The sequence below is a fragment of the Protopterus annectens genome, chromosome 7.part0 (assembly GCF_019279795.1).
Source record: "Protopterus annectens isolate FY-2018-M chromosome 7.part0, PAN1.0, whole genome shotgun sequence".
NCBI classification, from domain to species: Eukaryota; Metazoa; Chordata; order Ceratodontiformes; family Protopteridae; genus Protopterus; species Protopterus annectens.
This window is the reverse complement of record NC_056739.1, coordinates 1,299,872,261-1,299,894,329: the sequence shown is the minus strand read 5'-3', so window position 1 is coordinate 1,299,894,329 and position 22,069 is coordinate 1,299,872,261. Positions and strand designations below refer to the sequence as shown.

Here is a 22,069-nt window from a genome sequence, read left to right as displayed (position 1 = left end):
AACACACAAAAAAGTTTTTTTGCAATGGACAAGCCCCCTAGCAGCCCCCATATCCTCTGCTAAATACATACATACATACATACATATATATATATATATATATATATATATATATATATATATATATAAAAAAATATATATATATATATATATATATATATATATATATCATATATATATATATATATATATATATATATATATATACATACCAACTCCTGGATCACTCTACAGTGGAAAAAGGGCAAACTGTTTGGTCAACTGATTTCTGAATTCCAATTACTGAGCCATCTTTTTTTGGTGAGATGATTGCACCATTCTGCTACCTCTGTATCACTCATCTTAAAACACACAGGTCTTGATAAATGCTACAGTTCTTATCTTTTCTGTCTTTGAGAGTATCTTCCACACTTCATACAAAAAGGACAGCTTCCAGCCTGGTTCATCCCTTCAGAGTCAACTTCCCTGGAGACTTCTTGATCCAATCTTTTCTTGATCCAGCATTCAGGAAAATAGTAATCTAATGTCTACCTGTTTACATGCCTCTTGTACTTTGCAAAATACAGTTTTTTTTTTTGTTGAGGCTCCTGCTTTGTCTTTGCCTTAATGACAGAGTTCTCTAAGCCCAACAGTCTCAGCAGAGCCATCACTATATAGTCTCTCACGCACACACACACACACATACACACACACACACACACACACACACACACACACACACACACACACACACACACACACACACACACACATATGCATGTATGTGTGTGTGTTTTTTAGTTCACTGTACACATCCATAGCTAAATGCAGTTTGTGGACATATGTTTAAGTGTGTTGTTATAGTCGTCTAACTTCATATTTCAAAATGTTCCTTCCCATAAGAGGAAAAATAAGTAGCTGTAGGAAAAAGCACAGAAGTCTCACAACACACAACGCTTAGAAATAAAAAATAAACATATGCAAAAAAAAAAATAAATAAATAAAAGGCTGCTGTCTAAAACTTTTCATAGGTTCATAGGTAGGTACTAGGCTATCGGCCCAAGGGGCTAAGTAAGCCTAGCCAACAAGGTTCCCTGGCTTATGCCACCCAAGAAAGTTATTTTCCTATGCCCCTGTTGAGCAGAGCCACTGAAGTGATCCTCGGAGTGTATTTCCTATTTCCCATCCACTTATCAAGATTTTTGTTGAAGAGTACTAATGAGGAACTTTTTTCCAGATTATGGGAAGTCTCTGGGACAGGAATGTATCCCTTCAGCATGTCCTGTTTATTGTGGTGACAAGGTTTAGGTCCCTAGAGTGTATAGCTTGGAGGGATTGGGATTTCTTTAGGTGTAGCATGTCCAACAGCTCTGGGTTTGACATAGCTTTATATGTTAGGCAGAGATCACCTCGGAGTAGGCGATATGCTATGGAGTAATGCTGGAGTTTTTTGAGGTGGTTAGTGTAAGGCATCTGTTTGAGGCCAGTAATCCTCTTTGTGAGGTACTTATGTGGCCTTTCCAACTGCTGCAGATGTCTTGTGAGGTACATTCCAAAAGGGGCGTTGTACTCTATAATGGGTCTAATGAGTGTCGAGTATAGGAGAACAATGAACTCTTTTTTCCTAGATGAGAACCCTTTTGTGATGAGGTGTGCCATGTAGAAGGATTTCCTGACTACTGTGGCAATGTGATTATTAAAGGACAGACTACTGTCCACCTGGGTCCCCAGGTCTCTTATCACACATTTGGCGTTAAGTAGGCTGCCGCTTTTGTGGTAGTTCATGGGTACAGAGTTTTTGCCAAAGGAGATGACAATGCACTTTTTGGCTTTGAGCTTGAGGCCATGGCTCTGGCACCAGGCATCTGTCTCAGTGAGGCCCTTCTGTAGGATGTCCACATTATTTGGGGACTCAACTATGGCTCCTAGTTTGCAGTCATCTGTGCACTTCATTAGCCAAAGGCCTTCTGTGTTAGCCTGTACTTCAGAGAAGTAGATACCAAACAAGAGAGGCCCCAGGACTGAACCCTGTGGTACTCCACTTGTCACTGGTGTGAAGTCAGATTTGGAGTCTGCAACTTTTACAGTTGTCAGTGAGCCAATTGGCAACCTATCTTGTGATGTAGGGATTTATACCTAGTTTAGTGAGTTTAGCTATAATTCCAGAATGGGGGATGGTGTCGAAAGTGTTGGCGAGGTCAAGATAGGCTGTGTGAAACACCTTATCCTTGTCTACAGCTTTGGTGACTGCCTCAAAGAAGTCGATCAGGTTCAGGAGGCATGATCTGCCTTTCACAAACCTGAACTGGGTGGGCTCTAGAGTTTGGAGGTTATCAATGTCTTTGTTTATGAGTTCCATGATTATACATTCCATGGCCTTACAGACCAGCCTCGTCAGGCTAATAGGGAGATAGTTCCCAGGATCAGTGGTGGCTCCCCCTTTGTGGATTGGGATAACTGTTGCTGTGCACCATTCAGTGGGCACAAAGCCTGATGTGAGGCTATGACTGAACATGGTGCTTAAGTGGGGAGCCAGTTCGTTCTGAAGTTCGTGTAAAATGCAGCCTGGGATGTTGTCCGGTCCCATGGATGCTGTGTTTTTGGCTTTAGAGAGTGCAGCTTTTACTTGTGTAGTTGTGATTACAGGGACTCTGCAGTTTTCATGTATAGATATGGGCACTTTAGGGGGTGAGAGGGGGGTAAAGTTAGCACTGAACCTATCTCCCAGGACGTTGGCAATATCAGTTGGTTCTGTAATTTTCATGCCGTTGTGCTGTAACTCAGAGCAGATCTGGGTATTGCCATTGAGATTCTTGACATAGCTGTAGAATGCTTTGTGGTTGTCCATAGAATCAGTGGCGATTTTGTTTTCATTGCTAGCTTTGGAGGATCTTATAAGGGATCTCAGCTTCTTACTGAGGCTGACCAGGGAACTCCTCAACTCATGGGATTTTACTCTCTTTTGCAATAGTTTCTTCCTTCTGTTGTAGAGTTTCTTTATGGCAGGGGACCACCAGACTGGCTTCCTTTTTTTGGAGGATAGCGTCTTGGTTCTGTTTGGGATAGCACGATCCATGCACTCGTGTAAGTGCTTATAGAGTGAATCTGTGTAGGATTCAGCAGTCATAACTGTATTGTCTATCTACATGGGTGTCATGAAGTTCGCCACTTCTGTCATAAGAATTACGAAGTTGCCTTTGGAGAAATGTTTTACCGTGATTTCCTTAATAGGGGGTGGGGGCGGGATGTGGATATCTAGGGTGATTAACTTATGGTCTTACTATTTTTATTATTAAGATATTTGAGAAAATGTCAAAATAATTATATGGGTATAGTGACTTGGATAGACTTTATTAGAAACACAAGTCAAGAGAAAATCAGACGAAAATGCATAAAAAGGGCACGTATGTTTGACTATAGCTTTGATTCTACTAACAGTAAAGAACTACAAATCCATTAAGACAAGCTGTATGTTTTGTCATCAGTCATATATGCTTACCTGGCAGCTTGTGAAACACATTATATGTGACTATTCGCCAACATATTTTGCAAAGTTTGCTAGTCGTTATGCGAGTCATTACGCATTACGGTATTAATAGTAGAACTGTGGACCTGTTTTTGCCAGTAAATTGACTAAAGCACTACATCAGTTAAATGCACTGCAGCTTAAGAGTTAATATAGTATGTTTACATTCAGCTTTTATGCGTGTTAAACAATTATTTGTTTTTGTAGAGCTTTACACATTTAACATTTCATCTTTGCAGTACCTAAGTAAAGATGTAAAACATTATCATCCTTTTATGTTGCATCATACAAGGAAAATATAAGTAGTCTGTTACAGTCTGCCTCTTTGGAGTCATATTTATAAATAAGTATCCATATGCAAACAGTATTATCAGAACAATTATCATTACAAGAATATCTGGACATAATGCCTTACAAATATATTCCATTACTGATGCTTTAAAAGGCAAAACAGTTTCATAATACCGACATTAACCTTGCTTGAAAGCATACTGAGAAAAAAAAAAACAGAAACTAGATACAATTAATATGCTGTCTGGTTTCTAAAAAAGGCGTGAAAAAGCTATAAGCTGCTAAATAACTACTTGATAACCTTTTGAAATAATGACAAGAGTTCATTTTATATCTAAGATTATCAGTTATCCTATAGACACCTAAGCAATTTCAGCTACCAGTCCTTTTTTCAGCAGCAGTAACATTTTAGCAATAAAGGAAAATGGATTTGCTTCCTGTCTAGATTTTATATTTTCAAGAGACCCTGAAGGTGGCGTGCATTGATCTCAAAAGGATTGCACTCAGAGACATCACTGTTCAACAGAAGTAGAAGTGGAACAGCCAATCCAGTTCAGGCTCAGTTCTGGCCAATTATATAATAGGTCTCATATAGTGGGCAGTGCAGTTCTTTTGACAGGAAAATACACTGCTGCTGGTCTGTTAGGGAAATTTCTTGGTATATTTGGTGGAGCATTTTAAAAGAGAATATTGCACATTGGGTTTTGGTTTATGGAGGGAGAAGACAGTTTTATTTTTCTCTTGCTGCAGAAAGGTAAGTCCTCCATATTTTGAAAGCACTGTATTTCATTTTGTTGTTTTATTTACAGTGAGGCTATAAGAAGGTACCTCAAAGGGTAAAGGAATGCAATAGTTGTCTCCTCTGCAGCAATACAGTAGGTGTGTTCATTGACATAATATGGAGCAAATGCTTATGATTAATTCTTAAGGTATGCTGATAACAGAAAGTTTGAAAACAACCAGAATAATTTCCCGTAGAAAAGAGCGCATGATTCAAGCAGTATCTTAATGCAGGGTAATACGAGTTCTGAGACAGTACACCATCAAGTATTTGCCTAGGTGTATAATTCTAATAAGAACTCGCAATATATTCAGAAGCATTTCATGCTTATTCTCACGCTACTGACATTGAGTCAAATTAATATTTGTCAAATAAGAAATGACCTGACTTCAACAGCTTATATCATTTCTGTATATATTGAAAGAGATACTGTTGTGACCAAGCATTTTGACCAAACATTCATATACACATCTAACTAAATGCAGCTTGCTTATATGCATGTATGTGCATGTTTACATTTAGAGAGCCAGAAACAAAGACAGTTTTATGCTATATATTTATGTGTGTGTGTGTATATATATATATATATATATATATATATATATATATATATATATATATATATACACACACACACACACACACACACACACACACACACACACACACACACACACACACACACACACACACACACACACACACACAAACACTGTGTGTAGATGTAGGTATAGATATGGACACACACACACACACACACACACACACACACACACACACACACACACACACACACACACACACATTGCATGTGATCTGACTGCTGTGAGCTCAGTTAAACTACATATAATAAGGAAGGAAGGCTACTTCTTTAATCTGAGCATTAGATGATCTTTGGGACTGCCTTGCTAACATGTGAAGCTCACAATGCAAATTTTTTGCTTGCACAGTATACATAGTTGAGGACCATAGGATGCATATCTTAATGTGAAGTTGTTCAACAACCCATCTGGTGTTTTTGGTTTTAAAATATAGCTGTTGCACTAGATGGTTCAGTGACACAGTATAGCAATTAATGGAATACCCTGCTCATTGTAATAACTACACTATGTGCTAATGTTTTGATTTTTCTAATGCTTGTGAAACTTTTACTGTCATTATTTTCACTATTTTACTGTGTCTTCAACTTTTAATATTTGGTTGGAGTAGAAAAATATACTGAACTGTGTTTATATACTGGGGTAAAAAAAATCTGCTTTAAGTTAAGAAGAACTGAATGACTTTAGAAATAACAAGCTTAACATATAAAGCATCAAATCCTATAGGTTTGATTCACTCCTCTGCAATTCGTGTAGGAATACTCTGTCTGTGACTGCACATAGCAATTGTATTACTGAAAGTAGTGTCAGACGTTAACTTTATATGCAGATCTTATGGAAAACAGTGATGTAGAAAATCTACTACATGTTACAAGATGTTATGCTGCAAGATGCTGCTTTGCTATGTTAGCATTTGGCTCACAATATCTGATATCTATTTTACAACTTAACACAACTTCTTTTACATAAGAATAATGGACAAAGCAAAAAATAATGGGGAACAAAGATCTAAACTTAAACAAATTTTAAATATCACTTGAATTTACTTTAAAAAGTTAGTAAAACAACAGGTTTTGCAGTAACATATTTTCTGAACAATAACAAATGTGAAACTCTAATGTCTGGAATTACTGACTGTTCTTCAGTTCTGGTATTCTGATGTGCTTTGATGATTTACCAGAAGATCAAAAATTTTGTGAAGGACAGGGCAAAAATATGAGCCAAAATCAGAAATGTTCTGCAATGTCATGAGCAGCTGAGAATTGTGATTTACAATTTATGCGACCCTTAAGTCATCCTGTTGGTAGTCTTGAATCAATGGGAATCACAGCTGTCTATAGCTTTGTCTTCTTTGGTTAACGTACTGCTCCTAAGATGCCAGTGGATGTTTGCATCATTGTTTTCCCTGCTTCACGAACACCCAAAATGTCATTCATGAAATTATAAATGTAAGGTATTTCTACTGTTATACCAGTTATTTCTTAGAATTTTAGAGTCTTCATCAGTGCTTGCTAACTTAAGCACTACTTTTATGACAAATGGTTGTTACATATAATGTTATTTGAATTTAGAGAAATACTGCATTTTGCATTTTGTTTTCTAAATTCTTTAGCTTATATAACATATGCCATCAGATCCAGAAGGCTTACTTTTTCATGTCATTTTCCCATCATACACACTTTGAACTAGTTTCCAGTTTTATACATAGGTTATGCTGGGCAGAGATTTACAGGCCTTGTAAGTACAGATCAACTTGGCTAGGAGAAGAAAGGCTACAGTGAGTAATAATTAAGTGAACAGGTGTTAAAAATAATTACATTTTTCCTCTTCATCTTGTGCTTCTTTTTGTTTAAAGGACTTTCTAAGCAACCACAGACAAAAGGTTTGACCCTAGTATAGATACCAAAAGGGAGTCATGCAAGGTAAATTATGTGAGACTGCCAAAAATCTGCTTTGGCTCATCATTATGTATTGTTTTTAAGTAATATCACTGGTAGGTAGATACAACCTAAAGGAGGCATAAGCCACTCATTATCTTTAATTCAACAACAAGATATAATGGTATAGATTAATAATGAACTCACTGACTTGCCGAATGCCTTATGTTTGCAGGATTAGCAGCAACCACATTTAATGAAGTTTAATTCTTCAAAATGCATGCCTGTGAGATGTCCCTGATGTATGTTATCATTTTTTAAACAGTGGTGGTGATATTATATAGTTATGCTACATTCCTAGTACAGAAACTTTATAGTATCACTCTGCAGTTTTATTTGTGGAATGTATTTGTAGACTGCTGGATGTGCGTGTGCGTGTGTGTGTGTGAGTTGTATGTACATTTGTGTATCTGAAAACAAAAGAGAGAGAGACAGAGACATCATTCTTCAAGTTTTAACATAATACACTTGTTTGTTTAAGGTATAGACAGCAGTGATCCAATAGTATAGACTTCAAATCTTACAGTTGTCAGAATGAATGCATTTTTATGATGTCTCATTTGGAAGATCGACTTTTCAGAAAGTTGAATTTCATATGGTTGAGACCATATGATCGACTTTCCAAAAAGTTGAAGCAGTTGTATAGAGAGTGTGGTACAGTAGAGATTGGGGAATTTACCCTTTCCCCACTGTAGTGCAATCTCACAGGTGGTATATATTATTAATAGGGGGTGTGAGGGGTGCAGGGGGGCTTGACCCCTTGCAAAACCACAAGAGTTTTCTTATTTTGTTAGCTTTCAAAGTTACGGAACTTCATATGTTCTCAACCATATACTATTCAGTGTTCCGTAATTTCAGTGTAACAGCATAAATCTGATTTTCTGATATTAAGTAGGCAAGACTGTTCTGCTGACATCACTGGGAATATTAGACGGTACTTAGAATTAATGTCATGTGATTAAAGCATGTCCTCTTCATGCCTTATCTGTGTTAGTGTGTTTAGAATTGATATGCTTCATTATTGCTGTCCTGTTTTATCACTTTTTCATTATTACAAATCACAAATGGCTAAACTGAGAGGAACAGTGTATCTAACATCCCCAGATAAAATTATCATAGTCATTACGGATGAGAAGTAAAATAAAAAAAATACAGAGAAAAATCCTGTAAGGAAATAGAAGTCTGAACACAGGGAATATCAAACACATACATGCCCTCCTTTTTATTTAAATGGACTTAGAATCAAGCCATTATGGGCCAAACAGTTACACAGATATAATCTGTCATGTAGTAAAGAAGTATTCCTCACACCACATGCTTTAATTCAACAACCTTTCTGTACACAGTATGCAATGCATCCATCAAATATAGACCGTCCCTGTGCCCAGCTGGAAGCAGAGCATGTGGAAGCAGCTTAACCCATTTTGTTTTTAAAGAAACCTCAACACACAATTTGTACACAGATAACACTTCCAGGGCAGGATAGGGATTCATTTGGAATACTTTCCATCTATAATTAATTTGCTAGCAGTTAGCCTAATATTGTTAGTATCGGAGCATACATATGTTTTTGCTTCCAAATTATAATGTTTACTACAGTTATTCTGCATTTTCATAGAAATGTTTCCTGTATCAGTTATTGTTATTGCATTGCTTCTCAGGGAAAGGAAAACGATGAAGCAGTGGTATGTTTAAGAGTTGATAGTGGCATTTCCTTATTTTTCCTGATTCATTATGCTAAATTTCCTTGTAATAGTGCAATCAAACAACAAAAGGAAAGCCTGCAGAGGCATTCTGGTACATTTTTTAACTAAGCAATTTTAGTATCAAAGCAGCTTGTTCCTTTTGTATAAAACCTGTAGTACTTTTATCTGCTGCCATCATGTTTACAACTTTGTATTGTGTTACTTTTTATACAACTCTTGGCTGACAGTTCTGTTGTCAAATACAATATGCAGCTTCTTTGAAAGCTACAATTGTGATTTACGGCCGGTGACTGATGGATTAACTTTGTCATTTTGTATCTTCTTTCCCATAGTTATTTTAGAGAAGAACTTTTTCTTGTATGCACTGCACCACAGGGCTTATAATTAAAACAAAATTCCATTTCAAAAACATTACATGAGCTGTGAGCATATCAGCTGTTGTTTGTGTTTAACTAGACCCAACTGCCAAGGTTTTTTTGCAGATGAGGGCAGATTATACTCTGCAAGGGAGACAGGAGCAGCTGTGTATCATGTGGGATTGTTTGTGAGTGAGGATCAAAATGCTGACAAGTTGGTGGATTCAGCAGAAGTCATATAGCAGATGCTGTAACTGACTGTGATGGTGAAACTTGAATTTAGTCAGAGAATGAAGATCTAGTGATCCTCTGAGCTGAGCAGATTCAACTGGGGTACTTAGGTGCCTGCAAAGAATGACATCTTCACATCTCCTATGGAGGTATACCAGACATGCCCACTGGGAAGAAGTCACAGAGATAAATTCTCTTGTCAAGTAAACTAAGCTTGACTGATGATTCCTAGGGAATCAATATCCAAAACAGAAGCCAGCAGAGTGAAGTCTAATGAAGTTCACATAAAATGACCATGTAGATTATAACAAATCCTCAGACACCAGCATCAGCAAAATTTAACTTAATTAAAAAAAAGAATAAAACATTATTCTCATTAAATCACTCTGTATAACAGTAACAATTATCCAATTAATGAAGTTACTCTCTTCAAATAAAATATTTACAGGTAAATATAAAATAGAATTAATGCTTCAAGCTTCTATTCTTCAAAACTGGTTTCAGTAAGGCCACCCCATTTAATCCAGGATGCTTTTTAGCTTCCAGTTCTAAAATCCAGCTTAACTCTATTTTTTTCTGTAAAATTCTTCACAGCCCTACCATGTTGATTACATCTGACCAGAAATAATACTTGAAAACAGAAATTATGTTTTTCACCTTTGTGTACAATGTACTTATAGATACATAGGAGAAAACTAGACTAACTGCCTTGATGGGCCATTTTAATCCAAGGTCAGAATCAAACCCCATGCTTTGTGTCTATGATGTGAAGACTAATCATTATACCAAACACACCCACCCATTCTTCTTACTATATTCTTAATACTATTCACATTTACAGACGACCAGAGCATTATTAACTTTACCTTTATTAATATCTGCTTTATATTCACAAATACTTTACTTAAAAGTATGGTTGGTTTTACCTACATAAAAAGCCTTACACAGTTGACATCTTGCTATGTAAATCTGATCTTTACTGTTACAGTCAGCATACTCTGTGAGCTTATACATTTTACCTGTTGTTTAATGCCACTATCCATCAGTTCTAGGTATATATTTACAAAATTTACAGTTTAAACAGGGAAAAGTACCAAACCTATTTATTTTTCTATCACTGTCATGAAATAAAATCCTTATAGCATGACAATCTTTTAAATGTTTTCTTATTTTTGTAACAAAATTTTAGGAATCCCTTAGGTAAAGCTGGAATTTATTGCTGGGGATAGGGAAATCTGGTCATTTCAAAGCAACTTAGTACAATGACTGTCAGGAGGACAAGCAATTTAGAAAATAAATGGAGAGATGAATAGTAATTTCTTTTCACTATCAAAGCACTTTGTTCTGCTACTTTGTTCTGTTATAGTTTGAAAGTTTAGGACAAAAGCAACAGTGTTAATATTAATTAATGCTTCTGTCCCATTTGCTTAATTTCATTTTTCTTGCTAAATGGTTTAACTGTGTTGAACCATTTGAAATCTAATAACCTGCTTTGATGTCTGAATATAAGAATGCAGTTGATTATCTGTTTTTAGCATCATATTGTTTACTTTCATTTTAGATTAAATGTGATGTACTAGTGACTACTGAATAAAGCAGTTAAGACTACCTGCATTTATTAGGTACAAAATCCTGTGTATCCGAGCAAAAACTTTCCTGGTTAAGTAGAAAATATTACTTCCAGTTGTATGTATTTTGAATTAACATACATTGCTTATTCTTGGGTTAAAGAAGGCTTTGTGTTATAACAATACATTTTATATAAAGTCATCATGTTAAGTTGCTTATTTGTAAATCTTACTACGAATATTTTGATAAGAAAGTGATATTTGTTTGCCTATTTAAATAATGTTTGCATAAAATGTTTTTTTTTTTGTCAGTTTCTTCCAAATGAATGCCAGTGACAGAATTTATATCCAAATATTTAGTTATCTGCCTTTGACAGAATTTATATTAAAATATTTAGTTTACTTTTTTCTGTGTTAAGCCTGATACATGATGCACTTAATTAAAGAAACTCACTGGCATCCTGGTTCCTTAAAGAAACTCATTGGCATCCTGGTTCCTTGGTCCATAAAACTCTTTCCTGTGATCAGTCTGTGGTTCATGTCAGGTGATTTTTTTCAATGTGGAGTTTGTGGACGACCAGTCTATGATTATGTCAAGTTATACCTGCATGATTTAGAGACTTATGGTGTTTCAGTCAGCAGTGCATTATAGAATAATGCTGCCACCATAGAGTACGTTTACTCATCGCAGAGTATGTCAGTAGCACTTCTGCTTGCAGTCTACGTATCTCTAGCTATTGAAGATAACTAAGAAACAGACACACACACACACACACACACACACACACACAAAAACTCACAATTTCAATATGGATACATTTGTGTTTAGTAATCATTTACAGTAAATGAAGACTTGCCTAGTTACAATCATTATACAGGAGGCTACAGTCAGTGCCGTCATTTCAATATGAATGTTTCAGTCATATAATACTAAGAGTAACAATGTAATATATAAAAGACATGAGAAAAGAGGACTGAAATTCTTGCTAAATGAAGGTGTTACTCATCTTATTGAAATTTGTATTGTTGGGTGCGTACTAAAGTAGTGAGATATTACTATCCATAGATGATGTTGGATTTGCTGTTGGATGGAATGGACTACCTTTTTAAATCAGTTTGCTTCCTGCTGCTATTATATGTATGCTTTCATTTACTTACTAAAGGTCTCTTTGCATTAGCCTTGTAATTGTGGTACTGACTGTAGCCTCCTGTATAATAATTGTAATGAGGCAAGTCTTCATTTACTGTAAATGATTACTAAACATAAATGTATAAGTGTACACTTAGGCTACAAGATGTAATCAGACTTCCCCTACTCTTGCCAGACACATTTAAAAGAGTCATACTCTCAGCTCTTTAGGGAAAAGCACAAGCTAAATCCGAGTCTTATATTTATTTTTTCATGTTGCCTTGCATAGAAAAGTGAATAAAATTGTTGGGAAATACTGCTATCCATAGTTTACTTACCTGTAGGCATTTCATGGCACCTGCAATTTTACGCTATCGATGATATATAATTTTAGTAGGTAAACTACTTTGCATAAACATTTTCACTTTCATTAAAATGCATAGTGCTGTTGCAAATTGTTGCATGTTTTCTTTCAACCAGTAATAAATGACAAAATCTGCCTTGTTTATTCTTTAAGAAAATGAACATTATCAAGAGTATCAAGATTAGCATGAAAAATATGCATGTGCGCTGTAACATTATGGTGAAATAAGAATACATACTGCATGCAAATTTAGTCTATAGTGAGAGAGACAACATCCTAGCTCAGATATAGGAGCAGTATGTGGGGCTTAGAAGCACTTCCAATGTGTGTGTGTGTGTGTGTGCGGTGCTGGGCTCTAGTAAAAGAGAAATTAGTAAATGGTCTAACTCTGTAGATGAGCTGAGTCCAGGCTGATTATACAGTGGAGTACCGGGAATTGGGACACAAAATCCATATACTCGTTACTTCCTCTGACACAGAGGAGCAGCAGTAAGAAACTGAGTTATTGACCAATGCCCCTAGACTTAAATACATTTGAAATCTCATGTGGATCAGTAATTAGAGTTTTAGAGCTCTATTATTTTGCATGCACCAGTTCAACACGGTATTCCTTTCAGGTTAGGTTGAGACTGCGAACTGCAGAGGGCCTAGTTGTAAAAGTATGGCACGTGAGTATGGATGAGTTGGTGAGAGATCTGGAACTGGTGCTAGAAGCTTTTCAATATTATTAAATAGAACTTTATTATTCATACCCTCAGTAATTGTTTTAACTCTTTTAGAGATACAACAAATGGACCTTTTGAGTCCATAAACATGTAAAGAATTGGAAGAAGAAGGGGAGAAGTTGAAGGTAGGGATAAGGTGGTGGGAGATCTGGAACTGGTGCTAGAAGCTTTTCAATATTATTAAATAGAACTTTATTATTCATACCCTCGGTAATTGTTCTAACTCTTTCAAAGATACAACAAATGGACCTTTTGAGTCCATATACATGTAAAGAACTGGAAGAAGTAGTGGAGAAGTTGAAGGCAGGGAAATCTCCTGGATCCGATGCTATTCCCTTGAAGGTGTTTTTTATGGAAGAATTCCACCAGCTAGAAAGTAGCACATATTTTTGTCATCCTAATGCCTCGAAAGAACTTTGAATAGCCCTCTTCTCACCTCTCAATCTGAGTTTTTAAGTCAGATCACATGAAGTTTACACTGACAGAAGAATACAGGGTATCACAATATCTGTCAACTCTGGTGCACACTGAACAGCTCAGATTCATAACAGGAAGGCAAACCTTTCATAATATTGCTAAAACCCTGCTTTTGACAGAGTGTGCCAACAGAGCCAAAAGCCATTACTTGTTCAGAGTTTTGACACCAAAAAGAAACTGGCATGGAGGTATTTGTTTGCCATTCTGAGGAGGTTCAAGTTCCCTGACTCTTTTATAACCCTCCTACTGGATATTTACCTGAACTCTGTAGTGAGGGTTCCCACTTTTGCTCTTACTATTTGCAATAATTTGGAATGGTTGGCTATTAAGCTGTGCCCTGGTGAGGAAACTGGGTTTAGTCATAGAGGAGAGAAATACAGTTTCCCATTATACAGATGATATCCTGGTTTATTTGAAGGAGATGGAGCAGCAGATCTTAAAATTATTGGAGCAGACCACAATAAAAACTGGCAACACCTGTGGTAATAGTAAAATACTGCAACTAACAGAAATAAAACTATTAAGGTGCAGTGAGGACAATTGATGCTTAGCATAATAAAACTTTTAATTGCTGCTTCGTAAAATAACTTCTTAAGAAAATCAAAGAATGATAAAATTAGTCACAATTTTATAAGAAATTTCAACCAGTAAAAAGCTGAAAACAGTTAACTTGATAAAAATGTCATCCAATCACAATGAAAACTTGAAAAGCAATTAACACTATCGAACTCTTCATGTCCCCCTAGCTTGCATGCCTTTAAAAAAACGTTTTATGTTAATAGTTTCATTCAAGCCATAGGGAACATCAGCCCTAAGTTTCACTTGCCATTCGACCTCTCTCCTTTCTATACATTTTTTAAGTCTCCACCTCTTATGTCACTTAATAATTGTTCAAGAATGGCAAAAGTAAACTGTTTGTAGTCATCACATAAAACAGAATGCCTGTAGAGAGCATTATTTTCATCCATACATTTGATTGCATAAATGTGTTCTCTTATTCTCTGTCTAAAACTCCTACTTGTCATACCTATGTAAAACCTTCTACACGTAAAACATAGGGAAATATACACCATTCCTATTTTGCTACATGTGCATCTCCTTGGTATTCTTGGGGTATATGAAATATTAGCCAAAGAAATGTAAGGTCCCTCACAAGTAAATTTGCAAAAGTTGCATCCATTGCACTTAAAAGTACCTAATAGTTTGTTAGTGGTGGGATGGGTTCTTCTCTTGTAGTGTTGTGTTCTAACATATGTTTAATGCACTTATATTTTTTTATGCACAAACTTTGGTGCTACACTAAATATTTCCCTAAGATTCTGATTTCCAGAAATAATTTTCCAGTTGGTTTGGATGATCTGTTTAATTTGAAATGTGTCAATGGACATATCCAAACAATAACTTGGAATAGTTTTTTTGAAAGAAAAATCTTTCATCCACTTCAACAGCTGTATTTTGTCCATACCTTCCTCCTGTACTACACTACTGGTATCATCAGAGGTAATAAAGTTGCCATTTGTTTGTTTGTTATTGGTCTTATTTTTATTTTTATTATTGTTGTTGTTAATAATGCTATTGTTTTTAAAGCCTGTAAGGAAATTAGGCCCAACTATTGTTTATTTTTTAAAGTATATTTCTCTGCTAGATAAGGAGCCTGTGGAGAAGCCAGATGCAGGGAATGACTATGCCTGACAGAGGTGGGTACAGTATGCTTTGGCAAGCAGCAGCATCTTTCGGTTCATAACTATAGGCCAGATTGAAGCATTATACATAAAACTTAAAGTGACACACGTAAAAATTATACTCAGACTGTGCTATACCATGTAAGGACTGGCCACACTGTGCATCAGACGTAGGCTACCCAAGTAACAGAGTACTGAGTACAGTCCACAGGTATCATATACGTGGGTAAGGAGGGCCACTAGAAAAAGTGTCAGCAATGAGTGTGTGTGTGTGTGTGTGTGTGTGTGTGTGTGTGTGTGTGTGTGTGTGTGTGTGTGTGTGTGTGCATCTGCAGAGACACAACCTTAACAGATGTTGCAGTGCTATGCAGAGATCATGTGGACAGGACCAGGACATAAACAGGAATTGTATGCACTGCTTATACATCTCCTAGACCATGTGTGTGTGTGTGTGTGTGTGTGTGTGTGTGTGTGTGTGTGTGTGTGTGTGTGTCTGTGTGTGTGTGTCTGTGTGTGTGTGTCTGCAGAGACACAACCTTAGCAGATGTTGCAGTGCTATGCAGAGATCCTATGGACAGGACCAGGACAAACACAGGAATTGTATGTGCTTCTTATGCATGTCCCAGTCCATGGGGTGCTGTCTCCGTATAAGGTTACAGACATGACCCACATCATACTGAGTCACAGACATGACCCACATCATATTGAGAGGAAGGACTGCTCCATGAGTATGAATAGGATCTCATCATGTTTCAGGCAAACTTTCAGGTAAACTCAACATGAGCACTGTGTTAATGTCTCCATCCATGTTTCCATGTAAAGATCTCAACATTGGATGGTGATGTGGAAGTGGTAGAATTATGGACTTCAGACAATGCCCCCTCCCATGGAAGGCCTCTCTAACAGAGGAAGAGGAGGACTGGTCACAGGAAGTTTGTCGGCCATGAAGAGCAGCCACATATGTGCACCTACTCCATGCAAACACCCTGTGCTACATTTTCCTGATGTTGCACATGTGGCCCACGCGTGCACTACTTTAGGTCATCACGCAGACCACTTACTTCTCAACCAGCTTAGAAATGCCTGTGGTGATACAATATTGGAGAATAGAAAAAAAAACATAATTTTCAGTATTTATACAGTACATGTCAGACAAATATTAGACTTCCACTAACTCTACTTGAAGTGCATTCCAGTCAATCACTTTAAATCAAAGTACATTAAAACAGATTGCACTGTGATCAAGCATGTTTGCCCCAAGAAAACATATTTTCTTCACAGAAGAGTCACCCATGTTTGATCAAAGCACACTCTGTTTGAATGTATTTTGTTTTAAAGTGATTGACTGAAATTTAGTTTAAGCATGAAGGCCATTCTGTTCAGACTGGTCTTCATTCACATTTGGGAGTGATATAGAAGTATTTTGATTTGTGAAACAGATCTCTGAGGCAGTGTGAGAAATACCAGAAACAGAATCAGAGCTAAAGCAGAAATGATCTACCTATCTCAGTGTAGGAAGATCGTCACTGTTATGAATTGTGTAGTTCAGAATGGGAAACATAGGCTCATAGGAGGTTACTAGGCTATTGACCTGGAGGTCATTTCAAGCCTAGCTGTTTCATCCCAATGTAATACCATAGATATTGTAATCAGTACTCAGGACTGTATTTATTAATGACTGCCCATGTCCATGAGGGTTATGGGTACTATCCCTGGTAAGAAGTTACAGTGCTCATTCCACTCATTCAGAGGCATTGAGGTGCTCTGCTTCACATTAATTGGAAACCTATTCCAAAGATGGGGTAGTCACTGGGAGACAAATCTGCCCCTCCAGCATGTCCCATTCAAGCCTCAGGCCATATTTAGGTCCCTGGAATGGATAGCTCTAGTCCTGTTTGATTTACAGATGTGCAGCGAATTCATTTGGTTTGGGTCAGAGATTGCTCTGTAAGCCAGGCATAAGTCTCCCTAAGAAGTCTATGTGATACTGAGTATAGTGAGAGGGAGTTCAGTTGGTCTGTGTAAGGCATGTGCCTGAGTCTCTTGATCTTCTTAGTTAGAAACTTCTGAGATCTCTCCAGTTGCTCCAGGTGCTTTGCACAGTACATGCTGAAAGATGCATTATACTCAATTATGGGCCTAATTTGTGATGAGTATAGACCTGTTATAACCTCCTTTGCTAATCAAGTGTGCTACGTAGAAAGCCTTCTTTACTACAGTAGACACATGGTGGTCAAAGTTAAGTTAAGTCCCAGATCTCTTATCACTTCATTGGTACATAGGGTATTTTTGTTAATTTGATAGTGTGAAGGGACATTATTTTTACTGAAGGGAATGATGGTGCATTTATTTGCATTCCGTTTGAGACGGTGACTAAGACACCAGTTGTTGTTCTGCATAAGACCCTCCTGAAGTATACTGACATCATTTGGGGATTCAATAATTGCACCCAGTTTGCAGTTGTCTGCAAACTTGGTCATCCACAGCCCCTTAGTTTTGTCCTGAACTTCTGAGAAGTATATGCCAAACAGTAGGGGGCCCAGCACTGTCCGTTGTGGCACCCCACTGTTGGCAGGTCTGTTGGCTGATGTGGAGTCACCCATTTTGATAAAGTGTGACCAGTTTGTGAGCCAGTTGGCAACCGATCTTACAACAAAGGGGTTTATATTCACTTTGCTAAGTTTATCAATTATGCCTGAGTGTGGGATTGTGTCAAAGGCCTTTGCCGAGTGAAAGCCTGCTGTGTGCACAGATTTGCCCTTGTCAATGGCCCTGGTCACATTGTCAAAGAAATCCACCAGGTTTAACAGGCAGGATCTGCCCTTGATGAAGCCAAGTTAGGTCAGATCCAGGGTTTGTAGGTCTCCTGTGTCTTTATTTATGAGTTCCATGATGACACATTCCATGGCTTTACAGATGAGGCTGGTCAGACTTATGGGTCTATAATTCCCTGGGTCTGTTGCTAAGCCCCCTTTGTGGAGGGGAATAACTGTTGCTCTTCTCCATTCTGCATCAACAAAACCAGTGGTTAGGCTGTGATTGAATAGGGTACTTAATGGTGATACTAGTTCATGTTTTAGTTTGTTTAGAAGTTAGCCTGGGATGTCATCTGGTCCCATAGAGGCTGTGTTTTTTTGCCTTAGACAAGGCTTTAATGACCTGCTCTTTGGATATGTAGGGTGGGGGGTGGGAGTTGGGGGCAAGGTTTATGATAAGTTTGGAGGGGATAAGGGAGTGAAATTTTCACCAAATCTGTCCACCAGCAGGTTTGCTATCTGTGCTGGATCAGTATGTGTTACCATTACTCACTAGTTCGGCACATGTTTGGTTCCTACCCTTTAAGCTACATACATAGCTGTAAAAGGCGTTATGATTATCCTTGGCTCTGATTGCTAAGTTTTTTTCAAAGTTACCCTTATAGGATTTGACAAGTTGTCTTATTTGCCTGTTGAGACTGAGGAGGGTGTGTTTCCATTGCTGGGGTCTCTCCTTAGTTTTCTTAGATAGCAACATTTTGCATTTTTTGTAAAGTTTGCTGATGCTGGATGTCCACCAGGGCAGCTTTTTTTTTTTTTTTTTACTTGGGGCTCTGACTTTAATTCTGTCTGGAACAGTGGTGTGTATACACTTATACGAGTCATTGTACAGGGCTTTAGTGTAAGCTTTGGTGTAGTTACCACTTCCAGCTGGGGGTGAGATTTGGAATGCATTTATACCTTTGCTTAGGAGGGTAGAGTTTGCTTTGGTGAAATTATTTAGTCTGACTGCACCCTTATTCAGTTCTGGTGTTAGTGCCAGTTCAAAGGAGATTGATTTGTGGCCAGATTTAACCAGGGTTACCAGATTTCCAGCCCCCCAGGTAGGGACAGAAAAAAAACAGAAGGTCTCTCACAGCAAGTGAAGACCAAAAAAAAAAAAAAAAAGGTCTTTAATGCGGAACACCGGAACACAGTTCCACATTAAAGAACAGTAGCTCAGTAGCTCTGCACTAAACATGGTGCTTCTCATGTTTAATGCATTGCAGTTCCGCATTCAACACAAGTAGCTCCGTGTTTAGCGATTTTTGATTGGCCCGTATACCGGCATATGGGCCAATCAAAAATCAAAAAACACGGAGCTTCTCGTGTTTAATGCGGAACACAAGAAGCTCCGTGTTTAGCAATTTTTGATTGGCCCGTATGCCAGGTATATGGGACAATCAAAAAAAAAAAAACAAAGAAAGCGGAGGCTGGCCAGGATTTAAACCGGCAGGATGGAACTCGGGATCAGGCTGCTGATCTCGGGACAGTCCCACCCAAATAGGGACGTCTGGCAACCCTGGATTTAACTAATGAAGGTCCAACAGTTGCAGTGGTGCATCTGTTTTCATGTTAGTGAGAACTAGATTTAGTATGTTTGTTCCTGTCATTGGGGTTTGAACAATTTGTTCCAGGACATTTGAGTTAACAAAGTTGAGGAACATCTGTGCTAGTGAGTTAGGGCTAGAGTGGGTTTCTCAGTTGATTGTGGGATAATTGAAATCCCCCATGACCAGAGTGTTTGGCAATATTTGGATTGACTCCAGCTTGGTCAAGTAATTGTTGTACAAAACAGTATAGCAGATTACATCTTGTTGATGTAAAAATCCTGTTTTCATAATGATGTGCAGGCTATATATATCAAATAAGGTGTTAAAGAAGTTTATATTTGCAGCAACTGACCCCATCTGTCCTTAGAGCACAACTGTCATAAATTAAGGTATACATCTTTAGTACTTAAAAATGTAGATTTCAGTTTTTGTTACCCTAGAATCAGGAATTCTTTTAGTATGACATTTTATCAGGTTGGTTTTGAGTTAAACCAGCAATAACCAAGCCCATTTTTCTGAAGCAATGGAAATCCCTGCTTTCTCCAGGACTGCATCTTGCTGTAACCAGAAATATCAGAATAACCTATTACTCATTTTACAGCACAGAAGGCGCTAAGAAAATCTAATACCTGGCAACACATGTGAGAGTATTTCAAAGACAAATAATTGTCTTCTGTTAGCTAAATACATTCATCAAAGTTTTTGGGATTTAGTTTTTCAGTTACTGTCCTTCCTTGGATTATATCCTATTTGGTATAGACATGTGAGTTTCAAAGATGGTCTAGCATGGTTCAACTACCCTTTTGGTAAAGCAAGACTACCCTTAAATTCATCTGAATTTAAGCCCCGGCTACCAAAAATGCATTCCTTCTTGTAAAATGTCCTTTGGATGAGATATTAAACCAAGGCACAGTCTGCCTGAGTTGGTTGTAGCACAAGTGGATGCAAACGGTCCAACAGCACTTATCAAAAAGAATAGCGGCAAGCCCTGGCCAAATATCTCCTAGTCAGTATGACTACCACCTTGAGTCTTCCCTAAAAGATATCAATGGCCTAGCTGGACAAAAAATATTTTTTTAAACAACAAACATCTTTATTGAATGCTTATGATGTAGGCAGTCATACATTTATATAGGTGAAAACAAACCATATTGACATATTTTCAGTTGCAAACATTATACATCACTTAAAATCTTCTGTACAATCATTACTAGTCAAACATTACATAGCTCATTGAATTTCTGTCTTCCATTAAACCTCATTTCTCCTCCAAAATATTATTCAGTGTATATTGTTCCCGCAGTTTTCATTTTTTCTATCTAATTTGCTCCTAACCTTTTCTGAAGATTCCACATCCAGTTCTTATGCCTCTATTACTATAGTCACTACTTCTAGTGTGGTTGGTTTAGACTTTGATTTCCATTTTCTACAATTTTTTTTTTTTTTGGCTGCCACCAGAATTAAACTCAGCAAGGCCTTACTATGTCTAGACAATTCTGATTCTGTCAAAGTTCAAAAATATAATTTCTGTAGTTACACCAATTTGCTCACCCAGTATTCCTGACAGAGTAGTCTGCAGGGAATTTTTAAAGCCTGCCTACTCATTACACTCCCAAAAAATGTGTTTCCAATTACCTCTTTCTTCCGCATCACACCTCCAACATACCTGTAGAAAAAGTCTTTGGAGTTTGCTTGGGATAAAAAAACACTTCCAACAAAGATCCTAAATCTTCAAGATTTTGTTGCATATTTGAGAAACATACATATATCCTCCCATTGTTTCATTGTGAATTGCTTATTCAGTCTGTCTTCCCAATCCTTTCTAACCTTCTCTGATTGATTCTTATAGTTATCATGCAATATTTTGTATGCCGTACTTAGTATCCCTTTTTTAACAACAGCTTCATTTCTAGATTCTACAAACGACTCTACCAGTGCTGATCTTTCATTTAGGATCCCTTATTGCATTCTCTTTGCCTGTACTCTCATATCAGTTCTTATTAAGGAAGGCAATCTCTGGTCTGCAGTCCAAATGAATTCTTGGCCTCTTCCCATTCCATTACCTTTTTATTGTAATTATTTCTTCCAATACCTTGGTTCCTTTGCCAGTTTTCTCCAGTAAATTTCAACCCCCTCTTGCCTATTCTCTGTACCCCTAACTGTCATCCATATATGCAGAATCTCTTTTCTCTGTTCCCATTGTGGCTTAGCTTTTAGAATACTTTATGCTACTTTAATGAATATAATATTCTATATGGTTGTTGTTGTTCTCCTTATGGATCCACATCCAAAGTCCCAGTCTCTCTTTATTTCTTGAGCTTTCCCCCTGTTTCATCATCATCCCTTTCCACTTTGAATTATAGTTTTCTG

The 22,069-nt window shown here is 37.4% G+C and overlaps 1 long non-coding RNA gene across 1 annotated transcript in view; it reads left to right on the top strand.

Annotated features, from left to right (window-relative positions):
- The first annotated feature begins 4,420 nt into the window (after window positions 1-4,420).
- The window catches only part of LOC122807024, a 1,044,555-nt gene continuing 1,026,906 nt past the window's right edge, over window positions 4,421-22,069 (top strand). Inside the window, exon 1 of the long non-coding RNA XR_006365578.1 lies at window positions 4,421-4,550. This is a non-coding gene — a long non-coding RNA (uncharacterized LOC122807024). The remainder of the gene's footprint in view (window positions 4,551-22,069) is intronic.